This window comes from Gopherus flavomarginatus, chromosome 1 (genome assembly GCF_025201925.1).
Source record: "Gopherus flavomarginatus isolate rGopFla2 chromosome 1, rGopFla2.mat.asm, whole genome shotgun sequence".
In the NCBI taxonomy this organism is placed as follows: Eukaryota; Metazoa; Chordata; order Testudines; family Testudinidae; genus Gopherus; species Gopherus flavomarginatus.
The window spans coordinates 83,782,008-83,793,474 of NC_066617.1; the positions used below are offsets into that span (position 1 = coordinate 83,782,008).

The 11,467-nt window shown below is 46.2% G+C and overlaps 1 pseudogene; it reads left to right on the forward strand.

The window, feature by feature from the left end:
• The first annotated feature begins 9,618 nt into the window (after window positions 1-9,618).
• Window positions 9,619-10,225, forward strand: LOC127042702 (60S ribosomal protein L11-like; annotated as a pseudogene).
• Window positions 10,226-11,467: the final 1,242 nt, after the last annotated feature.

The window sequence follows — 11,467 nt, forward strand, 5'->3', positions numbered from 1 at the left end:
TGCAGAACTTTTGGATGAGAAAAGCCACTTTCATGGGACTGTGTGCTGAGCTCGTCCCTACCCTGCGGCGCAAGGACACGAGATTGAGAGCTGCCCTGCCAGTGGAGAAGCGGGTGGCTATTGCAGTCTGGAAGCTGGTAATTCCAGACTGCTACCGATCGGTCACGAACCAGTTTGGAGTGGGAAAGTCGACTGTTGGAATAGTGTTTGATGCAAGTTTGCACGGCCATTAATCGCACCCTGCTAAGAAGAACTGCGACTCTGGGGAACGTGCAGAACATTCTGGATGGCTTTGCACAAATGGGTTTCCCTAACTGTGGAGGGGCGATAGATGGGACGCATATTCCTATTCTGGCACCACCCCACCTGGCATCCGAATACATTAATCGCAAGGGGTATTTCTTTGTGGTTCTCCAAGCGCTTGTGGATCACCGTGGGCGTTTCACTGACATTTACTCAGGATGGCCTGGAAAGGTGCATGATGCACGCATCTTTTGGAACAGTGCCCTGTTCAGGAAGCTGCTGGCCGGGACTTTTTTCCGAGACCGCAAGATCACAGTAGGGGACGTCGAAATGCCCATTGTGATCCTTGGAGACCCCGCTTACCCCTTAATGCCATGGCTCATGAAACCGTATACAGGGAAGCTTGACAGGAGCAAGGACCGGTTCAACTACAGGCTGAGCCGGTGCAGAATGACTGTGGAGTGTGCTTTTGGCCGTTTGAAGGGACGCTGGAGGTGTCTTTATGGGAAGCTAGATTTGGGGGAAAGCAGCATCCCCGCTGTTATATCTGCGTGCTGTACCCTCCATAATATTTGTGAAGGGAAGGGTGAAACATTCAGTGAGGAATGGACCTCCAAGGTTCGACGCCTAGAGGCTGAATTTGCACAGCCAGAGAGCAGGGCTACTAGAGAGGCCCAGCAGAGGGCTTCAAGGATTAGGGATGCCTTAAGGGAGCAATATGAGGCTGAAAGCCAACAGTAATGTTTGGTGCCTTGCACGGGTGTGAAGTGCAATGGTTACAATGATTTGCTGTGCCTGTTTTTCCCTTGGGGTACAGTATTTCTCACTTTCTGCAATAATAAAAAATGTTTTAACAGCCAAGAAATCATTTATTCAAAATACAGTACATAAAAGGGCAGGGGGGTAGGGTGGTGGACTGTATATTCAGAGATTTGAATATGTCGTGCCTGGATTGCTGTTCAATGCCTGCTGCACTTCAGGATTAATATGCTGCATGGTGATGGGGGTTGAGTGCATAGGGTAAGGGTTGTAGTTCTCAGGGCTGGTAGGTGAACGTACAGGTGTTGGGGGTAGCTGGTGGTGGTAAGAACCAGGCTGCTGGAGAAAGGTGTTTTGGGCAAACACTGGGGAACAAGGGAGAGAGCTTTTTGGGGGGGTGGTTACCAGGGTACTGATCTGCCTGCGTGGCTATGAGAGACTGCATACAGTCCGTTTGGCGCACCAGGAGGCTTATCAGCTGCTTTGTGCTTTTCTTGGTAGCCAATTCCTTTCTCCTCCTCTGTGTTTCCCTCCACTCATGCATTTTCTCTCTCCAGTCCTGCAGCCTCTTACTCTCTCTGGCGTACTGATTCATAACTGCTTTGACCAAATCTTCCTTGTTTTTCCTTGGCTTCTTCCTCAAGTTCTGTAGTCTTTGAGCAGGCTGTGATAGGGCTGGAGGATTCAAGGACACTGAAAGAAAACAGAAATAGAAACATTTAATACAGAGGCTACGTTGTTTATTATCACAGTGAAGGAGTTTGTAGACTATTTTGTAGCATCATTTACACATAGCAAACATAGCACAGAGAGGCCACAGCAGCTAAGACAGGGCAAGTACTGGGGTGAGTGTTTCTGCTGCGACTTCACCTGGGAAGGGGAACTGCTTGAGTCAGGGCTCACTGGGGTTTCTGTGCATTGGGGAAAGCAGAGAGCAACTGGGGGGGACCTGCACTGAACACTATCCCTACATTTTCAACAGGATTTTCTACTGCCAGATATATCACTGCTGCGTGTTACCTGGGAAGAGAGGGAGGGTCTTCTACAGCAATGTGGATTCTGCCCTGGTCCCTATGCAGCTTGCCTGTATGCAGCAATGGTCCCCCCACCCCTCGCAGCACAGTGGCGTGGACGCGTTAGCCTGACTGGGACAAGGACCATGGTTGCTCTCCCTATAAACTTGCGCAAGCACATTGCCCATGCTCTGGCTGAAACTTTTGAAGAGATTACCGAGGCCGATTACAGAGACGTGATAGACCAAATCAATGGGCTTTTCCACATCTAGGCATGCATGCAGGCAGCCATAACCCACACCCTCCTCTCCCAAAATAGTTCCATCCTAAAAATAAAATCTGCTTACTGGGAACCCGCTCCTCTGCTTCTTCACCTACAAGTTCCAGCTGCTGCGACTGGCTAGCTTCCTCCTGGCTTGATAAGAGCTCTTGGCTGCATGCCTCCTGGGACTCCGGGGTGTCTCCCTCCACCCCAGTAGCCTCAGTCTCTGCTTCATCTACACCTTCCCCCACTTCTCCCTGCTCTGAACTCTCCATCGTGCTCCTCGGATTGGCAGTGAGGTCACACCCAAGTATGGCATCCAGCTCCTTGTAAAAACGGCAGGTCGTGGGGGCAGCTCCTGAGCGGCGGTTTCCCTCACGGGCTTTGCAATAAGCACTGTGCAGCTCCTTTACTTTTACCCTGCACTGCAATGCGTCCGATTCATGGCCCCTTAGCAGCAAGGACTTTGATATCTGCCCATAGGTATCATAATTGCTCCGGCTGGAGCGCAGCTGTGATTGCACAGCTTCCTCTCCCCAAACACTGATGAGGTCCTGCAGCTCAGAAGTGTTCCATGCTGGGGCTCGTTTGGCGTGTGGAGGCATGGTCACTGATTGATTGATTGCATTCCACACCTGGCTGAGCAAACAGGAAGGGGATTTTTAAAATTCCCGGGGCATTTAAAGGATGGGTCACCTGAGCCCAGGGCAGTAGAGTGTGAAACGATGAGCAGAGTGGCTGAAAAGGTATGCTGGGATACCTCCTAATACCCTGGAGGCCAATAAAAGCGCTTTTGGTGGCCACACTTGATGACCAGCGCTGCATCACCAGCGCTGGAATCGCTATACCCCAAGCAGACCAGGTGTGTACAGCCAGCGCTGCAACCAGGGAGTTGCAGCGCTGGCCATGCTTTGCAAGTGTGGACACAGAGTGAGTTGCAGTGCTGTAACCCCATCACCAGTGCTGCAACTCTCTAGTGTAGCCAAGTCCTGAGTCTAACATTGACATGTATTTATTAGGTACAACCACAGCAGAAGAGAAACCAATGACTGGCTTGTATCCTTGGAATAGAATGGAAATGAACATATAAGTTACCTCAAGAGTTGGGTTGGAAACAGTTTTCTTGTCATATGCAAATTTTCAAGATTTCAGAAACTGGGCTAGAGAAACTGACTATAGTTTGGTGGTCAGGGCACTCACTTCACACTCAAACAATGTAGGGGTTTGAACAGTGGCAGATTAATGATTTTGCTACCCCTAGTGTAAGGATATTAAAGAAGGTACTAATAGTGATTCTCCCAAGTGCCAGTGACCCCCTAGTTTCACCAAGTACAAAAATCTTTTAGTTCTTCTGTTAAAACTTGTAAGCTAACATCTGCAGAAACCATTGATTGTATCTGTCCTGTGAACGATACTCTATTACTATGTAAAACTTACAAACAAGTTAATTGACTTTGTTTTTGAAGTAAACACTATGCTAGTCTTAAGCTGTAATTGATACAGTGTAAACAAACAGACCTCCCACCCTCTGTGATTACAAGGCCAGGAGTCTCATATGAATTAACACACACCCCAGAAGTGGTGAAGACAGTAAATTAAAATATGGTTAAGCTATGGATGTATGTTGATGAATGCTTGATATACATGAATAGTTAGGGAGATGCCAGCCTAGAAAGGGAGTATCCATCGGCCGAAGAATGTGTCAAGTGGACCACCAGACAACCCCCGGAGGGTAAACTGGGATCCACCCCATCACCTGGAAGGATAAGAAACACAAAACGTTGGACAGTGTGAAGCCACCAGGAATGTGCCATCTGCTGATTGAGTCAGCAACAGCAGGATGAAACAGCTCCCATAGACTAACATAGGAATTAATTCCTATAAGAATGAACTCCAAAGACTGAGGACTTTGAGTCTCTGGTTCTGCTGCCAACCTCCAGGAGCATCAGGTGCATCTGACACAGACTCGGCTCCATCCTCATGACCAAGATACCTGGCCAGTAACTTGGCATGAGCAACTTCTAGGCTGGTAACTATAACACCTATACAGAACTTGAATATGATTGTGTGAATGAATATATATGTGTGTGTATAAGGAATAAGTAGTAATAGGAATTAGTCAAACAAAGTTGTTTACTTTTATCTTTTGCTTTATTATTATATTTACAATAAATGTGGCATTTTTCCCTTGTCCCTCTTAATAAGTTCCTGCTGTTTTTTATTATATTGGTATAACGCTAGGCCCAGAGTTTTTTGCCACCCCAAGATCGCAAGTGCCGAAGCAAAACAAAACAAAACAAAACTTCCGAGTGCCAAAGCAAAATATAAAACCTTCCAAGAACGCAAGTTCTGCCCCTGCAAATTTGTCGGCCTAGGTGATAATACGCTGCTGGGTTTGAACCTGCATCTCTCACTGGTGTTGTGAGTCCTGTAAATGCAGTTCCTCATCTCTAGGGCACAGCCTCAAGCCCTGACATGGCACTGTAGTTTATTTCACCTCTTGCGCCCCTTTGGTGGCCACTTCCTTGGCCTCACAATGGCCAGTTCCATCTTCTCTCAACTCCGTCTCTGAGTCTTCTGTGGCTCAGCTCTCTGGCCAAATCACATAATTAATAAAGGTCTATCTTAAATTTCACCATGTCTATACTTATGCTTTTTCTGCCTCTCTCAGTCTCAACTGAAATCTTCTGCTTCCTGGCCTCAGCAGAGATTCTCTTGAACTGCTTCTTCCTCAGCAGGATTCTTCTTCTGCTTCCTTTCACCAAGGATGCCAGCAGCTTGCCTCTAAGAATCTCCCTGTTCCTTGTAAGCCCTATGTCAGGCCTGCACCACAAGAACCTACTTTACTCCCTGGGGATCTCTTTCTCCTGTTGCAGGTTCTAACTGAGGGCGGAATCTACTACACATCCAGTGGCTCTTCCAAGAGGATAGCTCCCATTGTTTCTCCCTCTACTGAGTTCCCAGCTCTGTTTTAAGAAGGACATGTCCTGCTTCACCACCACAGCTGGGGCCAGTCTTTTTAATTAAGCCTCATTACACCAAGCTGGGGTTGTTAATTAGCCCTTATGTTGACAGCTCATCAGTGAGGCTGAGCAATAGGTGCTGAGTCATGGGCAAGGCTGAGCCAAGCTTGCCTGAAAGGGCCAGCCAGACTGTAACAATCACAGAATCATAGATGATTAGGGTTGGAAGAGCCCTCAGGAGCTCACCTAGTCCAACCCCCTGCTCAAAGCAGGACCTAATCCCCAACTAAATCATCCCAGCCAGGGCTTTGCCAAACCAGACTTTAAAAACCTCTAAGGAAGGAGATTCCACGGCCTCCCTATGTAACCCATTCCAGTGCTTCTCCATCTTCCTAGTGAAATAGTGTTTCCTAATATCCAACCTAGACCTCCCCCACTGCAACTTGACATGATGTGTCTAGAGAGGTTATTACTGGAGCAGCACTAATTTTGCCCATCTGAATCCTCAGACGGGTAACTTTTTTGGGAAAATGCAGGAGAAGAGAAGGAAGAACAATTATCTCACTTTTTTTCCCCCTCAGGGCAGCTATTTGAACTTGCTTAGGGGTTTCAACTGACATGAAGTGAAGGACATAAATCCACGCCAAGTAGAGGTCAAGCATAGGAGTTTATTGCACACAGCACTGGCGGAGTGTCACCTTGCTTATTAGGCTTAGAGACACTATCAATCAGTTGATTACAATAGGATATATATTGCCCAAATTGCAATCCCAGTTATATTGAAATGGCATGTATAGGGTCTTAGGCCTGGCCTACACTTAATAGTTAGATTGACATAGCTGTGTTGCACAGGACTGTGAAAAAGTCACATCCCTGAAAGTCAACCTAATCCAGTTTGTAGACATGGCTACACCTGCTTGAGGAAATGCATTATCTACATCAACAGAAGAACCCCTTCTTTTGCTGTAGCAAGCATATACACTACAGTGCTACAGCAGCATAGGTGCAGCACTGTAGCTGTGCCATTATAGCTCCCATAGTGGAGACATGGCCATATCCTACATATTCCTACACAAACAAAGGGCCTTCTTGCAGTGGAACTATCAGGACACGAGTTTGCAGCAGCAGAGCAGCTGCCCCTCTGCATACGGAATGAGTGTGGTGGTGTGGCAGGCAAGGTATGGCAGTAACTCGATGCAAAAACATCAGAAGCGCTGTTGAACTGAAAATTTTCAGGTTCAGTTTTTTACGGTTTGCTTCTGGCTATACAAATACACCATCTCTACACCTCTAAGGGTTGCACCAGGGCTGTCCTTAGCCATAGGCAGAACAGGCAGCTGCCTAGGGCACCACTAGGTCTGGGGGCACTGCTCTGCTGGGAGCCCGGACAGATGGGAAGCAGTGGAGCATGTAAGAGCAGGGCTGCTGGGTCCTAGAGAGAGATGAATGCAGCACAGTCTGAGGGAGGGGAATGGCTGCTGGGGTCTCTGGGAAGGTGTGGGGGAAGGAACTCACCTGTAGGGTGACCAGATGTCCCGATTTTATAGGGACGGTCCTGATTTTTGGGTCTTTTTCTTATATAGGCTCCTATTCACCCCCATCCCCATCCCAATTTTTTGCATTTGCTGTCTGATCACCCTTGGTGGGTTAATTGGTACCTATATAAGACAAAGCCCCAAATATCAGGACTGGCCCTATAAAATCAGAACACATCTCTCCCCCAGGCTGGCAGTGATCCATCTCATCCGGGGGGAGCTGTTCAGGGCAGGATGAGCTGCTGTGCCTCCATGGGTGTCCCGTCCCTGAGATCTGATGCTGTGCTAACTTCACTATGGTCCGTTGGGCTGGCAGTGGCACCCATTGGTGTGTGATCAGACCTGAGGGTTTGCTGCTGCTGTTGCCACTCTGCACCCCAAGAGGTGGATTTTGAGGTCCTGCAGTTTTCCACCTATCTCCTCCTCTACTGCAGCTGTTGGACCAGCAGGCTGGGGGGTGAGCCAAGCACGAAAGCAGTACTGTGTTGCCATTTAGATTGTCATTTAACAAATTTGTTTGCCAAAAATGCTTGCTAACAATCCTGAATTCAATTTCAATATTATTTTTTTTAAAAATCAATATCTTAGCCAAAAACAGAAAATTAAGTTGTTGACAATTTTTTGTCACAAGTTTGGTATGGGGAAGGGAGTGGGCCAGTTTTCATCAGAGAAACAAAAAACGTTGACTGACTTTCCTATAGCCCTGTTACTGCTAAATAGAGCCCTCCAACAACTGCAATATGCTCATCTCCTTACTAATATATAGAGCAAGGGTCAGCAACCTACAGCACACGTGCCAAAGGTGGCACGCGAGCTGATTTTTGATGGCATGCAGTGGTGGGCTGAGTGGCTCAGCCCGCCAGTGCTCTGGGGTTCCGGCTGCTGCCCCATTGCCACCTGGGGTCCTGGCCACTGGCCCCACTCAGCACCCACTGCTGGCCTGGGGACCCCCAAGGAACCCCAGGCTGGCAGCTGGCTGAGCAGGTTGGTGGCTGAGACTTCAGCTGAGCAACTCAACCCGCTGTCAGCCGGGGGTTCCATTCACTCAGTTGGTAGCGGGCTGAGCAGGACTAAATTCAACGAAATAGGAAAACAAGAGCAACTAATGACAAAGTGCAAGAACCTAGAGCGGTGGTACCCAACCTTTTTCATCTGGCTGTCACCAGACGAAGGACCGTGGCGGTGGATGAGCATCCGCCGAAATGCCGCTGAAATTTTGCGGCATTTCAACGGCGACGCCTCCGGATGACGCTGCTTATCGGCGGCAAGCGGTATCATCCAGAGGCGTCGCCGCTGAATTTCGTTGGCATTTTGGTGGATGCTCGTCCGCCGGCCAGTACGCTGGTGTACTGAGAGGCCCTTGCGGGCGCCATGGCACCCGCGGGCACCATGGCACCCACAGGCACCATGTTGGGGACCCCTGACCTAGAGAGCCTCCGGAAGCACAGCGATCATTTTGATTTAAATGGACTTGAACTGTATGAAGAGTTGAGTACACTGTCATCAATGTTGCCACATGCAAAATCAATGATGGACGTTGTACAGTTTACTCATACCAGCAAACTTGTTGACATATATTCTAATGTGTACATTGCCACTCGTATTCTACTGACAATTCCTGTAACAGGAGCATCAGGAGAATGGAGTTTCTCAAAACTAAAGCTCATTAAAAACAATCTCCGCTCTACAAAGAGTCAGGAACACTTGACTGGTCTTGCTATTCTTTCAATCAAACAAGACATCACTTTGTCTTTGTCATACGATGACATTATTACTGATTTTGCAGCCAAAAAAGCCAGAAAGATTGGTTTTAATTAAAACCAAATCCTTGTTTCAATACCTTTGCATAGAAATTTCCAATAAAATGTTGACAAATTAAAAAAATTAAATTATTTGCATCATTCTGTCAAATCAGAATTATTTCTATAGTGCTACTTCTTTAGTGCTAGTCCATCAGCATTACGGTGTGCTTAATTAAGTTAAATTGGTTTTAATAACATGCATGTAGCAAGCTTTCCAGTAGTGTAACCTTATGTTTGTGTTGCTAAGAGCAAGACAGGCACAGGTGCACCAGTTTAATAATCTTGCCTAGGACACCATAAATCCTAAGGACAGTCCTGGATTGCACCTGTGTATTTGAGAGCATCTTTGGGCCCATATGCCATATGTGTAGACTTATGAATTATGCTGTGGAGAGCAGGGAAGGAGTAACTTCCTCTCTAAAAATTACACCTCTAGTTTCATTCCTCCCAACTTCTTTTATCAAGGTCATTAGGTCCTAACAGACCTTAAGGAGGAAGTTTTGTTGTAGCTGTATCAATCTCAGGATATTAGAGAGACAAGGTGGGTGAGGTAATATCCTTCACTGGACTAACTTCTGTTGGTGAGAGAGAGAAGCTTTTGAGCTACACCAATCTCTTCCTCAGGTCTGGAAAAGTTACGTAAGACTTGTCTACACTACAAAATTAAGGCAACTTAAGTTAGGTCAACCTACAGCCACCGCAGTAATTAAATCGGCTGTTCGTGTCCACCTTACCCTCCTTCTGCCAGTTGTGCACACCCTTACCCGGAGCATTTGCACGGACTTAAGTGAAACATGGAGAGGGGCTGACAGCATGCGTGGAGCCGACTGCTGGAGCCCTGCTGACTGCTAGACCTTTGCTGCCTTGGGCTGACAGCCAGAGGTTAACAGGCCACTTCATCTTGAATGGTCCTTTAGAATATGTGCTAACTACTTATGCTAAACTATCTGTTTGATCTTGTATTTAGCTGTAACACTCCAAATACTTTCCCCAGACCCGAGGAAGAGCTCTGTGTAGCTCAAAAGCTTGTCTTTCTCACCACGCCTCCATCATGGTGCAAGATCAGGGTGAGAAGGAGAACCCCATGCGTAAGCTGCGCATCCGCAAACTCTGTCTCAATATTTGTGTTGGGGAAAGTGGTGACAGACTCACCTGGGCAGCCAAAGTGCTGGAGCAGCTCACAGGCCAGACTCCTGTCTTCTCAAAGGCTCGATACACTGTCAGATCCTTTGGAATAAGGAGAATGAAAAGATTGCTGTTCACTGCACAGTTCGTGGGGCCAAAGCAGAGGAGATTCTGGAGAAAGGGTTGAAGGTGCGAGAATATGAGTTGAGGAAAAACAACTTTTCAGACACTGGGAACTTTGGTTTTGGAATCCAGGAGCACATTGATATGGGAATTAAATACGATCCCAGCATTGGCATCTTTGGCTTGGACTTCTGTGTGGTTCTGGGCAGGCCAGGCTTCAGCATTGCTGACAAGAAATGCAAAACTGGCTCCATTGGAGCCAAGCACAGAATTGGGAAGGAGGAGGCCATGCGTTGGTTCCAGCAGAAGTACGATGGCATCATCCTTCCTGGCAAATGAGCAGTTCCAGTTACCAAAAATGCGAATAAAATTTTTTAACCTTTAAAAAAAAAAAATTAAATGATGAGAAAAGCTGGGATCTGTGGGGATCACTCTGAATGTCTTAGGAGGCTGTAGAAACCTTACATTGATAAGTCACACTGAATACATTATCTAACAAAATCTAGCAAACTACTTATATCATCCAATGGCAACTGCAGCTAGCACTTCTGTAGTTTCAGGAGACAATCTACAGAATCGTAAGGAATCTACGTTAGTGCCTCCAGGATTTGGCTAGGCCTTGTGTTTTTTGCAATCTGCTCTGTGGGTTGTATACACTTGGTGCCAGTATGTTGATGGATGTTTTGTGAAGCTCTGTAAATATTTTCTTACTTTTTGCGCATTATATTAAACATTACAGGTGGAGAATGATCTTTCTGTGTCTGAACAGCAGTGCTTTGTGAAAGTCCTTATCAGTGAGCCCATGTCAAATACATTATGTTTAACTGTTCACCCCGTCTAGTGCCTTTTAAAGAACACCCTGTGAAGCGAATGATTTATCTCATTATTCTCTGTGTGAATAATAAAGATTCATGTATTGGTGTGGGCACCTTTCCCCAAATCTTCTATTATGGACAGATATAATTGGAACTACTGTTATGCTACTTGACAATTTTGTTTATTTTACAGTAAATGTGCTGGCCTAAATTTTTAAATTAAAATAAGGCACTAGATTCTATTTCTGTAGAGCCACAGGTACAGGATTTCATAGTGCTATTTCCTAGGGAAGATGTGTGGGGAAAATTGTAATAAGTGGGTTCCCACAATTGTACTATACAGCAGACCATAAAAAGCAAACAAACGGGGCTTTCCTTTATTTCTGTAAAACTGACAGTTGTTTATAAGATTGTTGCTGAATCACTGTACATTATTGTTGCTGTCAGTATGCATGGCATTTGTAAAGATCTGACCATAAATAATGATGATGTGTTCAGACACACGACAGCACTGTGAAAACTGTCTCTTTAGAGTTTGTTTTCTCCATAGTGGAACTCTCAGGTGACACAATACTGCCCCAGTCCTTTTCAAAGGAGGTACTTTCAAGTTAATTTGACAACCCTTACTTTTAAACCTCATCTCTTTAAAATGTGAATGTAGGTAGTTCTTTTGGGCTTCAATCTTCCAAAAACATAATTGTAATATGAATAAAATCCCTTCTCCACAAATGACCCTGCAGAAAACTAAAACCAACACTAATCCTTTGCTTTAAGAAAAGTGACATTTAAAAATAAATACTTTGCACTTCTATAGTCCTTTCCATTTG